At 43.1% G+C, this 19224-nt stretch overlaps 1 protein-coding gene across 5 annotated transcripts in view; it reads left to right on the top strand.

Moving 5' to 3' along the window:
• The window catches only part of RBFOX2 (RNA binding fox-1 homolog 2), a 190953-nt gene that overhangs the window by 44948 nt on the left and 126781 nt on the right, over positions 1 to 19224 (top strand). The window contains exon 1 of one of the 5 annotated variants that reach the window (XM_083156684.1): positions 18475 to 18622. The exons of the other annotated variants lie outside the window; for them this stretch is intronic. The gene's annotated coding sequence lies outside the window, so the exon portion shown is untranslated. Of the gene's footprint in view, positions 1 to 18474; positions 18623 to 19224 lie in introns of those variants that run through there. 5 annotated transcript variants of the gene reach the window in all.

Here is a 19224-nt window from a genome sequence, read left to right as displayed (position 1 = left end):
GGTAAAAATTCAAATATCTATTTAGCAAATCATGTGGCAGCAACTCAATGAATAAAGAACATGGTCAGGAGGTTCAATTCAGATCACACCTAAAAATAGGGAACAAATTTGGTCTATGCCACTTCTGACTATAGAGAGATTGTTGGGAAGTTGCATACACACTGTATGATATATATTTTTTGTTTACCAATATCGTTCATTTTGGTCCTTCTGAATGATATTGGTCAAAATATCTTTCAGTGTGTACGCTACGAGCAATGATGCGCATACCTGCCTGTTCATGAAGGATTTACAGATGGGTCAGGTCCCATCTTGGCAGGGGATGGCGCTGGCGTCGCCAGCCGCCATCCCCCGCCAGCGCCATGGCGATGGTGAGAAGGGGACGCGCGCGCGCGCACGAGAGGCGCGCGCGTCCCCTTCCGACGGCGCTTCCATCCGTTCCCCCGGGTCCCCGCCGGCTTGCCGGCGGTAACCCGGGGTCCCCGCCGCCTGCCCGCATCCCCCCCTAACCCTGTCCGTCTCCCTGAGACGGACAGGGTTTCCGTCGCGCTGGCGACGGAGACGCGCGTGCGCGTGAGACGCACGCACGTCTCAGTGTATTCGCTGGCGTGGCTGCTGGCGGGTCGCCAGCGCGGACGTTCTGGCGACCCGCCAGCCAGGATGGGACCTGACCCATCTGTAGTATGCATGAAAGATGGATTGGTATGCCAGTTGTTGGGATTCTGGCATTGGCATTTCCACTGATATTTGTGGTCCGGCACCAGTCTTGTGGCCGCCAGTATGGATACCGGTGCAGATAAACTTATTTTAAAACCTGATCAAACCAAGTTTGCTAGGTTTAAACCAAATGTGGTGGTGATTATTATTATTATTATTATTATTATTATTCGGTTAAGGGTTATTCGTTTATGCTGGAGGATATGGGTTATCCTCTCCAGAAAGCAACAATGACTTTCACATGCACTGAGGGTTTTGTTTTTAGCCCGGCAGCTCCAAACAGTACCTGGATTCCACAGGCTGAGGTAATCTAGAATAATAAATAAGAGCGCTCCATAGTGCAATAAAAATATGGCAAGTTTGTATAGAAATTCACAGCATGGATGAGTACAAGGTTACTTACCAGAGCTGGTGGTTACACACAACCGCTATGTATAGGCGTGTATCTCTGTGTGGCACACAGGGTGATGGATTGGTTACACTCTCGCAATGAAACAGCAACAGGTGGACAACCTTCCGACGGCGCTTCCATCCGTTCCCCCGGGTCCCCGCCGGCTTGCCGGCGGTAACCCGGGGTCCCCGCCGCCTGCCCGCATCCCCCCCTAACCCTGTCCGTCTCCCTGAGGCGGAGACGGACAGGGTTTCCGTCGCGCTGGCGACGGAGACTGAGACGCGCGTGCGCGTGAGACGCACGCACGTCTCAGTGTATTCGCTGGCGCGGCTGCTGGCGGGTCGCCAGCGCGGACGTTCTGGCGACTCGCCAGCCAGGATGGGACCTGACCCATCTGTAGTATGCATGAAAGATGGATTGGTATGCCAGTTGTTGGGATTCTGGCATTGGCATTTCCACTGATATTTGTGGTCCGGCACCAGTCTTGTGGCCGCCAGTATGGATACCGGTGCAGATAAACTTATTTTAAAACCTGATCAAACCAAGTTTGCTAGTTTTAAACCAAATGTGGTGGTGATATTATTATTATTATTATTATTATTATTATTCGGTTAAGGGTTATTCGTTTATGCTGGAGGATATGGGTTATCCTCTCCAGAAAGCAACAATGACTTTCACATGCACTGAGGGTTTTGTTTTTAGCCCAGCAGCTCCAAACAGTACCTGGATTCCACAGGCTGAGGTAATCTAGAATAATAAATAAGAGCGCTCCATAGTGCAATAAAAATATGGCAAGTTTGTATAGAAATTCACAGCATGGATGAGTACAAGGTTACTTACCAGAGCTGGTGGTTACACACAACCGCTATGTATAGGCGTGTATCTCTGTGTGGCACACAGGGTGATGGATTGGTTACACTCTCGCAATGAAACAGCAACAGGTGGACAACGCCAGGCCACACCCCTACGCGTTTCGTCACTTCAGACTTCGTCAGAGCCCTCTTGTGCAATTTGGCGTCTAAAGTTTAGTCACCCTGCCGGCTGACTAAAATGTATACACATAACCCGTCTATATAGAAGTTTAGTCACCCTGCCGGCTGACTAATTTTGAGTAACCTGTCTATATAGTGGTTTGCTATAAGTATGCCCTTAACCCAGCCCATTATGATAATTTTGTTTATATATGATGTGTCAATAGATCAAATCGAGAGCGTGTGTACGGTGGTACAATCTTTTATCTTGCGACTGTTTGGACGGGAGTAGATCAGACGTCATAAGTAAAATTGCACAGGTGTGTACGCACATATCGACTGGTGTTTGTGGACGGTCGGTCACATGTATGGTCTATCGAACGCTCGCAAGAAAACAGGGATTGTATAGATGTGTACACAGTTTAACTAAAAGTTAAATGTATATTATCTGCAAAACTGTTTTATTTTTTGCGTTAACAACACACAGGTCTGGCATCTCTTTACACATTCTGTGTTAACACCCAAAGAGCGGTTAATTTAACGGGTGAGAACAAAAGGTCTGTAATTAACCCTAGGTGCTAAACCCCTGAGGCCTCCACCTTTTCTCACCCCTAATTGAATTTAGCCCTATGTATTTGTTTGTAAAATAGTGTTAAATCAAAGAAGCTGCCTGCGTTTTTAAAGCCTGTGTTTCTGCTAAGCATGGTTAAGCTGATCTCTGAATAATCCTATCCCATAATCAAATGTTTCCAGGATCTGCGGTAATCTCATGCTTTGTGGTGCAATCTGTGATAATGCTGGATTATTAGGACAGTGAGACCTGTTGTGGTTGATTTAAATCTGTAGGGATGCGAATAAATAGTTTTGGGATGTTCGTTGTCCAGGTGACCCCTTTTTTTTTTTTTTTTTTTAGCATTTTGTTATGACCTGTGGTTTTTGCTTTGTAACAGTTGATGGGGACAATGACCATTTTTGAATGCTTATTTGATCATTCAGTAAACAAAATTTCTGAATGTGACTTTATAGAATTGTATTTCTTGATATCGGTCCTATTTTATATGTATTTATCTCCCAGGTTTAAAGTGGTGATTGGAAGCAGGCCACATGTGAACCTCTCTAGCCTTCATCTGCAGGCTACCAGCTGCTTTGTTTCATCTAATTTTTAAAATGCCTGCTGATATACAGTATTACAGATAGTGTTTTTTTTTATGGTTCAGAATTGGCCACATAGCATCTGAAGCTTATCAGATCTCCTGTCACTGCTTGAAAATTCATTTGACATGGCAAGTATGCTAATTTGCCCAGTTAACCAGTTTTTGTTTCTATCTTTTGCCACTGTATGGTTTCTTTGGCAATGTGTAATTTGCTATTGTGTAATTATCCTTAAATTGCAGACTTTCCTTTTCACAATGTGTATTTTCCCCATCTCTGCACATGTAATATTTTAACAGCTGCGTAATAGGATAATCTGCTAAGGATGTTTAGAAGCAAGGCACTCTGTTTCACCTCTTACCAGTAACAAAAACAGTTTGACTGGGTGAGTAGGTAAAGAGACCAAAACTAGATACTTCTCAGTGTCCTCTTTATGTGGTTCTCTACTTACCCTGCAGACATCCTTGTTGATTTTATATATGCACGGTATAAAACCTTGCTTTTTACAAAAGTCACTCACCTTGAAAAAAAAAAACGCATTTGCCATGAAATGTTGGGATATTTTTTTAGTGGCAAGTTTGAATGCAAGTATTGAATTTTTGGTATGTATGTGAAGAAACAAGAGACAGGCGCACAAATGAGCGATAAAAATCTATTCACTTTATAAAAGTATAGCAGCTCACGTACATATAAGTAAGAACAGCTTACAGCATATTAGATACAAGGAAAGGGTAGTAGTCTCTCGCATAAGACCGTAGCCGCAGAGCTCCCAGCGTTGCGTCTGTCAGACTCCCGGCTCCACCAATATGTTCCAGAGGAAACACGCCCAACCGGTTTCGTTGCTAATTGGACTTCGTCAGGGGGTGTATCTATCACTGTTGGGTCTACTTCTTAAATACCCAACCTAGTAATTAACAATGCCTTACAGGTTTGTATAATTACATTAAATTTAAACATGTCTGTTACCTAGTAGCTGTTGGCCATTTAGATCTACATAAGCCATGGGTCTTCAAACTGTGGCCTTCCAGATGTTGTGAAACTACAAATCCCAGAATGCCTTGCAACAGTTTTAACACTCCCTTATAGCAAAACTGTGGCAAAGCATGCTGGGATTTGTACAACATCTGGAGGGCCACAGTTTGAAGACCCATGACATAAGCTATAACCAACAATACAATTTTACACATACAATATAATCAGAAAAAATACAATAAGCATATACAAATTTACATACGATTTACATATTAAAATTCCAAAGATTTTTTTTAAAAGAGCTAATCGTGTAAATACATATATTTTAATCCATTAATATAAAAATGAAAACGAGAATGAAAAACATATAATCCTACTATTAAGTTATTATATGAAATATACTATTCTAAAATAAGACAATCTGATACAGAACACCTATCGAGAGCGAAAAAGAGATAAAACATGTTATTAGGGGGATAATAATGGAATAGATTGTCATTTAGAATATATATTTCTACAAGGGACAAACCCGACGGATATATTCATTTTATTACCCGCACAAATATACATACAAGGCACTGTGTATCTATCAGTATTAAATAAGATAATAAAGGGCATGTATACATATAATACTAGAAAATATATATTTGACATAATGGGGGGTATACAATGCACCAAGGGGAAGCTGAACGGGAGAGATGTATATCACTATTACGGCCACACTTGTAGTGGCTTCCACACTATAGGGCAAGTGTGCTGGAGCACAGCTCAACATCACTGCAATTTAAACAAATTTGAATATAATGTAAGTAGGCCGAGGTTTAGAACTCTCATTGCTTAGGTGATTTTAAATGCAGTTCACCTATGACTAAGTGCAGTCCAAACATTCCCAACTTGAACAGGTCTCCTCTTGTAACCATACTAGCTATAATGCTAGGCTTCAGGGCAGCCTATTTATTTATTTTTCTAACTGAAAGGCAGATTTATTAAGCTTGGTGAAGAGGTAGTGTCTGGTTTTTATCACTGGCCAATCTGCTTTTAACTGTGAAGTTACAGGCTTGGTTTGAAAAATGACAGGTAGGAGCTGATTGGCCGGTGATAAAAACCAGAGACACTGGGCAGGATGTATTAAAATACCTCGCCGCCTGCCCGCCGCGATGCCAGCGCATATGTACTAACATATGTGGCTGGCATCGTGGTGCGGTGACTGAGACCCCCCGCGACACCTGTACTGTGGTGTGCGGGGGGTCTCAGTCACCTCCCTGCCGACTGCTTCTCCCATCATGCCGGGGACAGCTAAGCAGGCTGTCCCCGGGCCACCTCCTCCCCCCTGCAGCCAGAAGGACGTCTGGCTGCGTTGCTAGGGGTAGGAGGGGTTTACCTTTGAGGGTCCAGGAGGACCTTTCAGAAAGGTAAGCCCAAGGGGGAGGGGAGAGGGGGGGGGCGGCGGGGTTGCGGAGGCGACAAAAAGAAGCCTATAGGCTATCACCACCTTGCCCGGCGATTTCTGTGCGGCTGGGTTTTAGTAAATATGAAAATGCGGGAAAACGGGGGTTTTATTGCATTTTAATTTGAATACATTTCGCCCTTTATCACTTCACCAAGCTTAATAAATCTACCCCTTTATTCCTGAACCTAACCATCTTGGAATGTGTGCTTAAACATAGCATGTGCTGCAATGTCATGGACCCACAACCCTGACCCTGCACCCATTTACTATACTTGCCTTGACGCCATTACAGAAAAGATCGTTGGGGCGGACCTCCCCACGGTCCAAGAACTATGCCTAGCCAGGGTCATAAAGCATGCAGGAAAGATATCTGCGGACAAGCTACACCCTGCCCACTGCTTGTTTGAACCCCCCCGCCAGGCAGGCGCTATAGGTCCATCCCAGCAAGGAGGACAAGAACCAGGAAAAACTTCCCAATAGCTGTCCAACAACTAAACAATTCTGAACACACCAAATTTTTAACTTGAACTGTTCTATTCCCGAGAAATGTATGTGATGTAAGTTATGCCCCCCTCATATCTCCCCCCCCCCCCATGTGTTCCCTGCTCGATGCTGCACTGTAACCGCAAAAAAATCCAAGTATACGCAAGTATACCTGGCCAATAAAGCTGATTCTGATTGTTGCAATAGAGAAATCACTGGGAAATGGGTGCTGTTGCCATTTTTCCCAGAGACATGCATATGTAGTGACAAGTGGCAGCCTGCACTGCATCTGCAAGTGGGACGGCACATTCAGAAACTGCACTCATGTCCAGTCCTCTCTTAAAATGACCCTGTGAATATCTATTGACCTGGAAATGTGGCTGTAGATTTCAGACGCTGTCTATATTTGTGTGTTTATGCTACACTGGTCCAGAGACACATGGAGTACAGATTAGGTTAATCTCCATTTTTCTGGAACATAATAGGGTGCAATTTTTTTTGACAGTCAGAATTTGCCTCCTATTTCTAGCTTATTTTTATTTTATTTTTTTACACATGGTAATGTTCGTTTTTTGGTCACAAAAAAAAAATCCTGTGTGGGGTCCTCCCTTCCCGAGCCAAACCAGCCCCATACTCATTGAGCCGGTCCTGGTTCCAAAATTATGGGGGGGTCAAAAATCCCCTGTATTTCTGAAACCAGCCCTGGTTTCTGTGACTGGTCCTGCTCCTTTTTACACTTAAAATTAAAACACACATACTCGCCTGATCCAGTGTTGTCCTCTCTGCCACTGTTCACTCGGCACTGACAGGCTGCATCTGCTCTAGCAGACAGGGACCTTGTGGGTCTTGGACTCCAATACAGCAGCAGCCTGACAGATGGATGCCGAGTAAGTAGGGTGTTCTATAGTGGAGACGGGGACCCTGTGACGTCACTCGTGATGCTCATATTTATGTCAAATTGCATAGAGTACTAATTAATTAAAAAAATGTAATTAAAGTATGTTAATATTTGATTATTTTGCGTGTAATCATTCATACATCCTAAGTGCTTTTGTGTTAAATTTATTTAACATACTGTCACATGGCAAACTATTATCTCTGAGCAGTTGATATCATAAGAACTACTTCAGTTTTACCTGGATAGCTGCTTTTGGGGGAGGTTCTCTAAGAATCTCCGCCCCCCCCCCCCCTTCGTCGCATTTATAATTATCGCATATGTTCTAATGTCCTCCCTGCACCAGGAAGAGGATCAGTGCAGGGAGGTCACAGGTCCAGGCAGCACAGCTCTGTTCTGCCCGGACACAGGTGAGGGGGGAGGTGGCAATGCGGGGGGTCGGCGCAAGGCGGCGGAGGGTTGCGTTAGAAGCCCATTGGCTTCTATGGGGCATCGCCAGATTTTTCTGGCGATGCCCCTCGCCGCGGTAACCCGGCGGGGGATGCTTAGAGCATCCCAAAATGCGGCAAAATGTGGTAAATACCCAGATAACGGGGTTTTTACCGTATTTCTAGCTTAGAGAATCTCCCCCCTAATGTTGCTGCTTGATTGCCTATTCTGATGAAACTATTTACCAGCCGGTCAAAGTGATAGAACAATATAATGGATCCTACACACATAGAGATTTTGCTGAGCAATGTAGATCGCTTAGCACACAGTGATGATCGATCTGTCAAGGCCAGTGTTCTCCTAGGTTAGTCAAAATCTCCCAGTATTTCTCCTGCTTAAGGGGTGTATACATGGGGAGATTTTGGCTAATGGACAATTTTGACTAAGCAATTTCGAGAGCAATTTTAACTAGATGCACTGGAGATTTTGACTAAGTGATTTTGTCTAAGTAATGATGGTCTATGATCTAGTCAAAATTGCCTTGCCTGCACAGTCAATCTATGCTAGACAATATTGACTAAAGGCCCATACACACTTGATGATTTTCAGCTGAAAATCGCTCAAAACAACCGTTTTGAGAGATTTTCAGCCGAAAATCGCCTAGTGTGTATGCCACACAGATTGCCGACTAGCGATGATGCGCGCTCCCGCATCATCGCTAGTTAGGTGGGCAATCTGCTGGTTTTACCAGCACACCTAGCGATGATGGCTGGTTTTTCAGCCATCATCGCCAAGTGTGTACAGCAGCCGGGCTGAAAGATGAATGTCTTTCAGTCCAGCTGACAGCCAGCTCCCTCCCCCTGTTCATACTCACCCCTCCCCGCTCCAACGCTGCCTGCCTCTCCTCCGGCTCCAACGTTGCGGCTGCACAGTGACAGCGTCTCTGCTCCACACACACCCCCGCCCGGACATACAGTCCGACGGGACGCCCCGCCCCCCAGCTGAAAGCCCCGCCCCCCGGCTTACTTGCGTGCTCCCTGCTCCTGCTGTGTGCAGATAACGCCACTGACCACCAATGAAGTTGTTTTAAGGCAGTAATATATGCATTGCTGGCACATGCCAGCAATGTTTATATTACTGCACCACTGGGCACCAATTAATTTGTTTTGAGGCAGTAATATATACATTGCTGGCACATGCCAGCAATGTATATATTACTGTACCACTGGGCACCAATGACACATAAGCCAGAATATATACATTGCTGGCACATGCCTGGCCACCAATGATATTTATAATGTGTGATTAATTACACAGGCATTCCTGGCACTCATCCGAAATAGCAACAGTCAAAGATGAAAAAACTCAGCCCAATACAGTGGGTGCTTAGGCAACGTTTCGGGTAGTGGACCCTTTATCAAGTGTATATATATATATATATATATAATCTGGCACCAATGGGCACATATGTTATTTTAAATGCAGTAATATATGCATTGCTGGAACATGCCAGCAATGTATATATTACTGGCAATACTGGTCACCAATGAATATTGGCAGCAATGTATACTCACTCTCGACTGGGCTGCTACTCTCAGTGCTCTTAAACTCCCCCATGGCAACGAGCACTTCACCCCCACCCCTGGCATCGAGCATTAAGCCCCTGGCATTATGGTATGTGGCTTAATGGGCATCATGTGTGTGGCATAATGTGTAATGGGAATCGCGGTGTGTGACATAAGGTGTACTGGTGTGTATAACAAGTAATGGGCAATACAGCTGCAAATAAAATCATAGCTATGCACATTGGTGGGATTACCCTGGGCAGGGCGGCATTTACCTGATCGCTGGGCTCCGAATATACGCAGCGCAGCAATCAGTTCTGAATCAGGCCCCAAGAAAAGAAATGCACTGAATAACATGGCCCCTGCTCCCACCCTTGGAATTTTAACCCCTCCCATTATGTAAATATCCTTTTATATGAAAGATTTTCAGCAAAGTCTTTCGCCTCCTGAAAATCTCTTGCTCTTTGGGGAAAATAGCTCAGTGTGTATGCAATACTTTGGTAAAAGATATATCTATCAAAGATTTTGGCAAAGTCTTTGGTAACGAAAATCTTCTAGTGTGTATGGGCCTTAAGCAGGAGAAAAATAGGGAGATTTTGGCTAACATAGGAGATTTTGACTATATAGTCAAAATCTCCTGCCAAAATCTGTGTGTACTCCTTTAGTTAATATTGTCTAGCATAGATAGACTGTGCAGGAAGGGGATTTTTGATTAGATCATAGACTATCATTAAGGGGTGTACACACGGGGAGATTTTGTCTAAGCACTTTTGGGAGAGATTTTGGTACAGGTTGAGTATCCCTTATCCAAAATGCTCGGGACCAGGAGCATTTTGGATAACGGATTATTCCGTATTTCGGAATATTTTAATATTTCAATGATGTATTTTGAAGTATCTTGCATTTATGCTGTATAAACACATAATATACACACAAATATATTTTATTACCACATAAAATACACACAAATATATTTTATTTGTTCAAAAAACAAGGTTTCAAAATGTGAAACAAAATGTGAAACAAAATGTGTGTACTATCTCAGCAAAGAATTTGAATGCCAAGCAATCATTGTCTTGCACATATATAGTGCCAGTTACATATCATGTCCCCAGTGATGCTGTTACAAATGTCCCCAGTGAGTTTTTAGCAAAAAAAAATTTTTTTTTCACTTTCTGGAATGTCTGGTTTTCGGAATAATTCGGATAACGGATATTCGGATACGGGATACTCGACCTGTACTTATGTAATATCTGGGCTCCCGTTTTTCTTATGAGACCGCGTCCCCTCGCGGGGCTCGCTGCGCTCACCACGCTTCGGGCACGGTGGCTCGCTGCGCTCGCCACACTATATAAAATCAACTCCATGTGTAGTTGGATAGTAGGGGTATGAAAAAATAGGGTGCATTTAACATGGGAGCCCAGATAATACATAAGTACCAAGATTTTGGCTAAGCGATTTTTTTTTCTAAGCAATGATAGTCTATGATCTAGTCAAAATGCCTTGCCTGCACAGTCTATCTATGCTAAGCAATCTCTGCTGTGTACACACGGTGCGGTTTGGTCGCTGAGCAATTTTGGGTTAAAAATCGCTCAGCAATATATTGCTCAGTGTACCGTTCTTATCAGCGACCAGCGATTTAATCAAAACAACTGAGGTACTAATTGACCGGTGTTCAAGCATTAATATCACTAAAACCTAGGCTATTAGTGTTCCATGAAGACAGAAGGGTGTATTCAATCTTGAGTTTTTCACCAGGTAAAATAGCGGCTAAGATTCGCCTTTCAGTATTCAATCATGCCCGTTATGTATATTTTCACGATATGGGTGCAAAAGCTGCCGCAAATTCACCAAAAACATGAATTTCACTGATGCACTCTTTTTTTTGCCGATGCTTACTTTTTTGCCCAGGCAAAAAATCTGCACGGAGATTGGAGTAACTGAATTTGCCCCAAAAAAGGGCAAACACTGACTAATATTCACCTGGTGAAAATTTTGGCCAGGGTTGAATACTGGCAAGAGCAGGCATTCCCAACCACGGTCGTCAAGGCACACCAACAGTGCAGGTTTTAGTTCTATCCAGGCTTGAGCACAGGTGACTTAATTAGTACCTGAGTGATTATGATTAAACCATCTGTTCTGAAGCCTGGATATCACTAAAACCTGCACTGTTGGTGTGCCTTGAGGACCGTGGTTGGGAATGCCTGATATAGATTATAAACTCAACTGGGACAGGTACTGATGTAAACAGCCAAACATTCTCTGTAAAGACTACCTGAATATATATTGAGTTTGTTTTACATTTTAAAAGTCTATAAGGTGTGTACACAAGTTGCAATATGGTTGATGAGCAATTTTGGCTTAATATCTTTCAGCAATATATTGCTCAGTGCACTGTTCATCAGCGACCAACTATTTTGGCAGAAAATTGCAAGCAATTTTGTCTCATTCTGGCTCTACCTCATTTTGACCTGATATTGCTAGTTGCTAGTGCACAGTGCATTGTGCAAAATGCAGAATTTTGCCATAATTGCTGGACTATTAAGGGCTGCCTGTGGGAAAAATAAAACTGGCGATATGGTCGCCCACCGACCATAGCTTAAAACGCCTCGTGTGTACAGGGCTTAAGGGTTTTTTTGTGCAATGTTTCCTGATGTTTAAGAAAGGGGGAATGCCCAATGAAGGGCTATATAGAAGCGCTGGTCTCTATGTATCTGAGAGGTCTCACTGATGCACACCCTTGCTGCTCCCTGTCAGAGTATGTGTACCTCAGACAGAACAAAAAGAAAGCAAGAACATGCAGTTTACACTGACATGCACTATCAGGGAGCGCAGTGGTGTGCACTACAATAATCAACACTTTTTTATAAATGTAAAAAATTTATTTAAAATAAATAAAAAGCAATAATTTCAATACATTTAAGTGCACTTCATAAGCTTTTGCAATTGCAAGACAAAACAAACAGGACTAACAACATTTAACATATAGAGGCTTTTTGAAGCATATTTCAACTAATGTGAGGCTGGATATATTTTAGAATGTCATTCAAGGCAGTAGCTTTTAAGCAAGGCTTTTTATAGTTACCAGTCCCGCATAGTTGTTGGAGAAAATTTCTCTGAAATGGTGTGTCCGGCTCAATAAGTGTCCATATTGTGGGTACACAGATCTCCTCTTGTGTAATTAGAGGGGCTCTCCTGTTCGATATGGAGAGATAGTAGTAGCTCTGCAACACCAGTAAATGTAACCTGCTGCTCCGGATGATAATGGCAGCGATAATGGCAGCGATATCTGCGGTGAATAAACCTGGTAATCAAAGGTCAGTAGTCAGCAACAAGTTGTTGCTGACTACTGACCTTTGATAACCAGGTTTATTCACCGCAGATATCGCTGCCATTATCGCTGCCATTATCATCCGGAGCAGCAGGTTACATTTACTGGTGTTGCAGAGCTACTACTATCTCTCCATATCGAACAGGAGAGCCCCTCTAATTACACAAGAGGAGATCTGTGTACCCACAATATGGACACTTATTGAGCCGGACACACCATTTCAGAGAAATTTTCTCCAACAACTATGCGGGACTGGTAACTATAAAAAGCCTTGCTTAAAAGCTACTGCCTTGAATGACATTCTAAAATATATCCAGCCTCACATTAGTTGAAATATGCTTCAAAAAGCCTCTATATGTTAAATGTTGTTAGTCCTGTTTGTTTTGTCTTGCAATTGCAAAAGCTTATGAAGTGCACTTAAATGTATTGAAATTATTGCTTTTTATTTATTTTAAATAAATTTTTTACATTTATAAAAAAGTGTTGATTATTGTAGTGCACACCACTGCGCTCCCTGATAGTGCATGTCAGTGTAAACTGCATGTTCTTGCTTTCTTTTTTTTTCCTGATGTTTCTTTGATGGTTTTTTTTCTGGGCTATACACTTTGGTCGCCTGACAGAAAAATATTACATTTACTCATGAAAATACATAGATTCAGTGAAAACCTGTGTGTTTTTAGCAGGATAACAGGGTTGTTTCTCTGTGCGAATTAAATAGCCGCCTTGTTGGACAATTACCCGTGATCACCATCGCTGCCCCACTAATTCTAGTGACCACATAACTGAAAGCATATGTGCTCAAATTCTAGTAATATGATGAATGAATTTGTATGCATACATTTTTGTATTTGCCCTACCATAATTTTACCTTTCTACTAGGTTTTTCTGTGTCAATTTTTTTTAAATAGTTTTAGACAACAAACATATACAGTATGTACAAAATGCACTTTAATCAGCTTTATTGTATTGGCTTATATGGAGTCCCAAAGAACATATGCACCAAATTCATTCATACTTTAGTGTTTAAAATGTATGCTGCAAAGTTGAGATGTAGGAAATGTAAAGTGGAAAATAAGCTCCTCTTACCTATTTAATCCAGTTGTTTTTTTCTCTTCCGTCTGCAATATTGATGTGGATGCTGAATTATTTAGACCGTGCCCAGGAAGGAGAGCTGGGGTGTCTGCCTGTCACCTGGGACACATGAGGATAAAGAATAAGAGAAAGTGAAGAGAGACACCCATTTAATGATTATTGGATGGAGAGGGGGAATCTCCTGGATACATTACGGAAAAAATACATTAATGCATCTTAATTGTATTTACGTTTTTTTTTTGGAGTGGTTAATCACTGGTCTTGATGATAAGCTTTTTGTGTCCTTGGAATTTATAATATATCTGCCCTTTAGGGGTTATTTTAGGCGACATATTTAATTTTCCCTGATGTATCTTTGAATGTGACTGCATTGTCTAAATGCTTACAGTACTATCTAATACGGTAGAGGTCTTTGCTCATTTTCCTGCACACCCCTGTGGGGTTAGAGGGAAATTGTTATAAAAGAACAGTAATCGTCCACCACTTTTTTATTTAATTTTTTTGTCCCTGCGAACAGTGGATAAAATGTTTGTTTTTTTCGTTTGACTAAAATCTATTTTAAATTAACTGTGATTTGGATATCCATTTGCAGCAAATAAATTGTACAAACATGTTGGCCTTTTCCCAGTGGCGTAACTATGATTTGGGCACCCCGTGTGCCTTCTCACCTCCGCCTCCTGGTCAATTGCTGCCCACCGGGACCAGCAGATCCCGGCGCTGCTCCTGTTGAAATGCCACTTGCAAAATGGCCGCTACCTTAAAGCAGACCGTTACTTAGGATACAAGAGGAGGTCGTCTCCTCCTCTAGCATCCTTAATAACAGTCTTCTGTGAGGGTGCAGCCTAGGCCATTATGTGGGTGCAGGGGCGGGCAGCTGACATCACCGGATGTCAGCTGCCTGCCCATTTCCTTCATAGCGTGCACACATATGTAAGTGACTTCAATGTCACTTTAATATGCGTGCACCGTCCACAGCTTTCTATGGTCAGCGACCATATTTAATGAAGTTGCCAGTTGAGGATCTGTGAGGCATCGATTTCTCAAACTAGAGTCTCTAATGTAATTGTCCTTTTGCTCATTTGTGCACTGGGGCCTCCCACTTACCTTTCTACTCTGGGTAAAGCCTGTTTCTGAATGGAGTAGTACACACTGCTGTAGGAAATTTTTCAGTTTCTTGATAATTTCTCGCATGGAATAGCCTTCATTTCTATGAACAAGTATAGACTGTCGAGTTTCACCTAAAAGTTCTATTTTTCTGGTCATTTTGAAAGTACAATCGAAACCGCATGTGTGATGCTCCAGATACTCAACAGTATGGTTGGTGATGGGGAGGATCAGCGACGGGGGATGGTGATGCACCAGTGGTTCACCGCTGGAGGCATCACTGCACCCTTTCTTTAGTGGCATGCCTGGAAATTTCTTGGTAGAGCCCGCTCCTGCAGGGCAGCTCAGCCCAATGGGGTTAAAAGCCTATAAGGGCCCAATAAATAAATAAATTCATATATCTTGCGACAAGGAATCACATACACTGGATAAAGATGAAGTCATGGTCTTTATTTTGTAGCAGGCAAACCTGCTTACCAGGTAATCCAGAGCTCAACAAAACCACGGCGACCAGATTCTGCTTCCTGGCGACCAGATTTGCCAGAAAGCAGTTTGCGCCGGGCAGAGTGGTGGCTTTCGTTAATGCCAAGCAGCACAGTGGAAAACTCGCCTCGCCTGGCGCCTGGCAGGTCCGTAGCAAGGCTATTTAAAAACTCATGGTGGCTCACAAGCTACTTTGCGTTTTGAGAGAGCTGCGTTGTGGAGCTACTCTTATGCAGTGCGGACTGTGTCCCTCTGTCATAGCTTAAGGCTTTTATTCAGAGCAGCACCAGCATAGTTACTGTGCAGTCAGAAGCGTGGTACATTACATCAGAGCTGTGCGAAAGCTGCTGAGCTGTAGGTGTCTGGACTGGCGGTGGGGCGGGACTGGACCACCCTATGTCCAGATTTGATGGTGGTGGGGCAGGAACTGCTCACTTGTCCTGACTGGGTTCTACTTGGACGCTGCTCAGCTGAGGCCAGGGGACAACGAGCTGCCAATTTGCCGGTCCAGTCAGCCCAGGTGCTGCTGCTTGGTGAGGGGTGTACAGATCGGAGGCTGCTGCTAGGTGAGGGGGGGGTACAGTAATACCCCTTTTACACTGCCGCAAAAACCTGGGTCAGACCCGGGTCAGCGGCAGTGTAAATGGGTCACGCCGTGTCCCTTTACACGGACCTTCTCCCCAGGTCCTGACCTGGGTAGAGGGCAATGTAAACGGGTAAGACGGATCATCCGACCCGGCTCCCGTTTACATCAGTGGGAGACGCAGGGGGAGGGGTACAGTAAGGAGGCTGTTGCTGGGTGAGGGGGGATACAATTAGGAGGCTGCTTCTTGGTGGTGGTGGGAAGCCAGGCAGTTAAGAGGCCGCTGGGGAGGAGTGCCCCCACTGTAAAAAAAAAAAATTCTTAATGCATGTGTCACACTTACAGTAAACTGCCTACTTTCAGTGGATGGGGCCATTTTATGTGGTACTTTGGGAGTATGGCAACATCATGCTGTAGTGTTTTTAGTGTGCCAGGATATCTATATGGGGCTACTTGGGACTTACTGGGCCATAGGCAGTCGCCCAGGTTGCCTTGTGTAAAATCTGCCTCTGTGTGAGATTATCACAGAAGTATTTTTGAGAGTAAACCAGATTTGAGAACCATGCACCTTTTAGCAATTCATATTATACTTTGGAATGACAGGAATATCTATATTTAGCAAACTTTTTTAGACATTTCTTTCAGTCAACTGCTAATGGATTGAATTACTTTAAATGGATAAATAAATAAATCCTAGATTTCTCATGACCTCACCCACCGAAAACACAAAGGAACATAGACAGCCTTACTTTGAATTTGTGTTATTTGGTCAAGCAATTCATTTGAGTTGAAAAATACTTTTAGAAGCCATAGATTTGGATAATTTCTCTACCATTGATACATGTTTAACTTATACACGCCGCATTTATCCTTTATGCACATATCATATTTGTTTTGTGTGTTTTTATGGACTTTAATAAAGGTCAGATTAGTACAGGAATGGGCTAACATGGATGAAGTGGTGCTATGGCTGTTTTGCTTTTCTTTTTAAATGCAACATTCGATCCAATGCACATTATTTATTCAAGTCAATTTCCAGTTTCAGTATAAATAATAATAATTTTATTTATTGAAATCCTGTTTTTATTGAGGTTATAAATAAGATATTGAAGCCAAATTAATAACTTACATGTACCAAAAAACTCTTTACCATGTGAACAGAACAGTGGCGGAACATGGTGGTGGTCAGCCCAGGTAAAAAAATATAATTTGGGCTCCCTACTCCACTCCAACCCAATCAGCAGCGGGTGACCAGGAGAGCGGTAAAGTGACAGGGGCAGCACTGGGCCGCTAAGTCTATAGGGGCCTTTGTGCACTGCATCAGTGGTAGTCTGCCACAGGAACAGCGAGCAGCATAGAAGTGTAACTTCTAACATACTGTTTTTTATTTAGCAATAGAGAGGTTGGATGGAGAACAGCATACATGGCTGGTAAAGTATATTGAGAATAGAGGAATGAAGGAAGATTCGTACAGAAGAAAGCTGGATGGGGGTTTTTGCTGGCAAAGTTAGAGAAGGAAATAATAGATGACTGTTGGGCAGAAGCTTGGGATACTCATGGAATGTCAAGTGAGGCTCATTATGATAAGAGATCCAGGGAACCCAAAATCCATAAAATCTAGGAAGGTCTTTTTGTGGGAATGTGGTAGAAGCACAGTCTTAAATACTTTAAAGCAGGAGTTCCAAACCTTTTTTGAATCACGGCACCCCAGACCAAAGGGTTCAAGTCAGATTTTTTTTGTTTTTTTAAGTTAAGTAAATTGTGTTTATCTCATCCTAAGGGTCAGTTATGTGGTAATGGACAGGATTCACTTCTGTTTGTCCACAATTTGACTATTACATTGGACATAATTAACTTGAATTGGTCATGGATCACCAACCCAGGGCACTCCTGCAAGTCCTTTAAGGAACCCCAAGGTGGGAATCACTGCTTTACAGCAAGGTTGGCTGCTTTAAACCACCTTGTTTTAAAAAAAGCCTTTTTAAATGGAATTCCGGTTATTCCACATTCTTGTTGCTTGTGATCTATTGCAAAGTAAGCTGAACCAATGCAGTAAATCACACACACACAACAAAAATATAGGGAGGTGAATCAGATAAGAGAGATGGTAAGTCTGCCTAGCATCAAGCTTCTCCCCTAACATTCATAATGGAGGCCATACACCAGGACGATATCATTCCAACCAGCTACGTTTTTTGCTGGTTGGGAGGATCTGTCTAGTGTGTGGGAGCAAACTATTATCAGCCGTTTGCTCCCACATGGTGAAAAATGGGCAAAATGGTCATTCTAACTTTTTATTTGGTGGCTCAGATGTTGTTGCTTCCAACTTCCTTGAGTAATTTGGTGACTGAGGCCCACACCTCCAGATTTGGGTATACACTTGAGGTCTTTGAATCTTGGATCCAATGCAGTAGCAATCTTCAGATATGCAAGGTTGGCATTTCCCATGCGTGTCTCCAGGTCTGTTATGAATGTAGACTTAAATTTGACCATGTAGGAAGGGTTATCTGAGCTTTCAATGACCAGAGAGAGATGGCAGAACTGCTGGGAGGAGAAAACATACTTTCTTCCTCCCAGAAGTTCAGTCACATACCTGCAACAGCAATAAAATAAATACAAACCCATTTCATTTGGTATGGGAGACCAACAGCGGCATCCAGGACCCAGACAGTCTCCGTTAAGTATACACCTCCATACCCTTTACTCTCCCTTCAGGATTTTGACTGCCAGGATACCGAGAGCCAGCATCGTAACTACATCCCATTCATGCTATATTTTTTTTACAGACTGGACGGTGAGAAAATAAACTATATGATGTATTTAAAATATACCTGCAGGTCTCCAGCAGCATTTCCAACCTGAACTCCTGTATTATTCTTGTGATGGTGCATCTTGAGGGAGGCTCATTCATGCTGTCATTCGTTGTGAACCTAAGAATGTTCCTGAGACCAACATCTTCCACAATACCAATCGACCTGCAGTTTGTAGCTATCCACTTTGCTAGGTTATTTATTAGCTTTTCTTACTTTTTTAAATCTATACTTCTCCCAGGGAAGTGGTATAACTTCCCAACAGTGGGGATTTTTACGTTCAGTATCCTGACATCAGTATCCTGACATTGGAATCCTATCTGCTGTTGTCCCGACAGGGGGACGGGTCCAAAGAAGCCCCTTGCGGGCTCGGTGGCTCGCTTTGCTCACCACAGGTTCTTTTCTCCCTCCTGTGGGGGTTGAGGACCCCCAAGAAGGAGAATACCCCTGTAAGTCAGGATCCCGACTGTCGGGCAGTTCAACAGTTGGATTCTGACATCACTGTACTGACAGTCTAAATCCCGACTGTCGGCAAGTCATCCGGCACCCTCTCCCAGATGTGGTATCCAATGAAGTCTGCCGAAGCCTTACTCTACTATTTGTTTTGTTGGGTAATTTCCTGGAATCCGTATGGGGTCATTAATGATGCACAGAAGCCTGCACCATTAACAATAATGAGCATACACACTGAATGACTTAAAAAAAAATATATACCGTATATACTCGAGTATAAGTCGACCCGAATATAAGCCGAGGCACCTAATTTTGCCACAAAAAACTGGGAAAACTTATTGAC

The sequence above is a fragment of the Crinia signifera genome, chromosome 8 (genome assembly GCF_055691185.1).
Source record: "Crinia signifera chromosome 8, ASM5569118v1, whole genome shotgun sequence".
NCBI lineage: Eukaryota > Metazoa > Chordata > Amphibia > Anura > Myobatrachidae > Crinia > Crinia signifera.
This window is presented reverse-complemented; position numbering and strand designations above follow the sequence as displayed.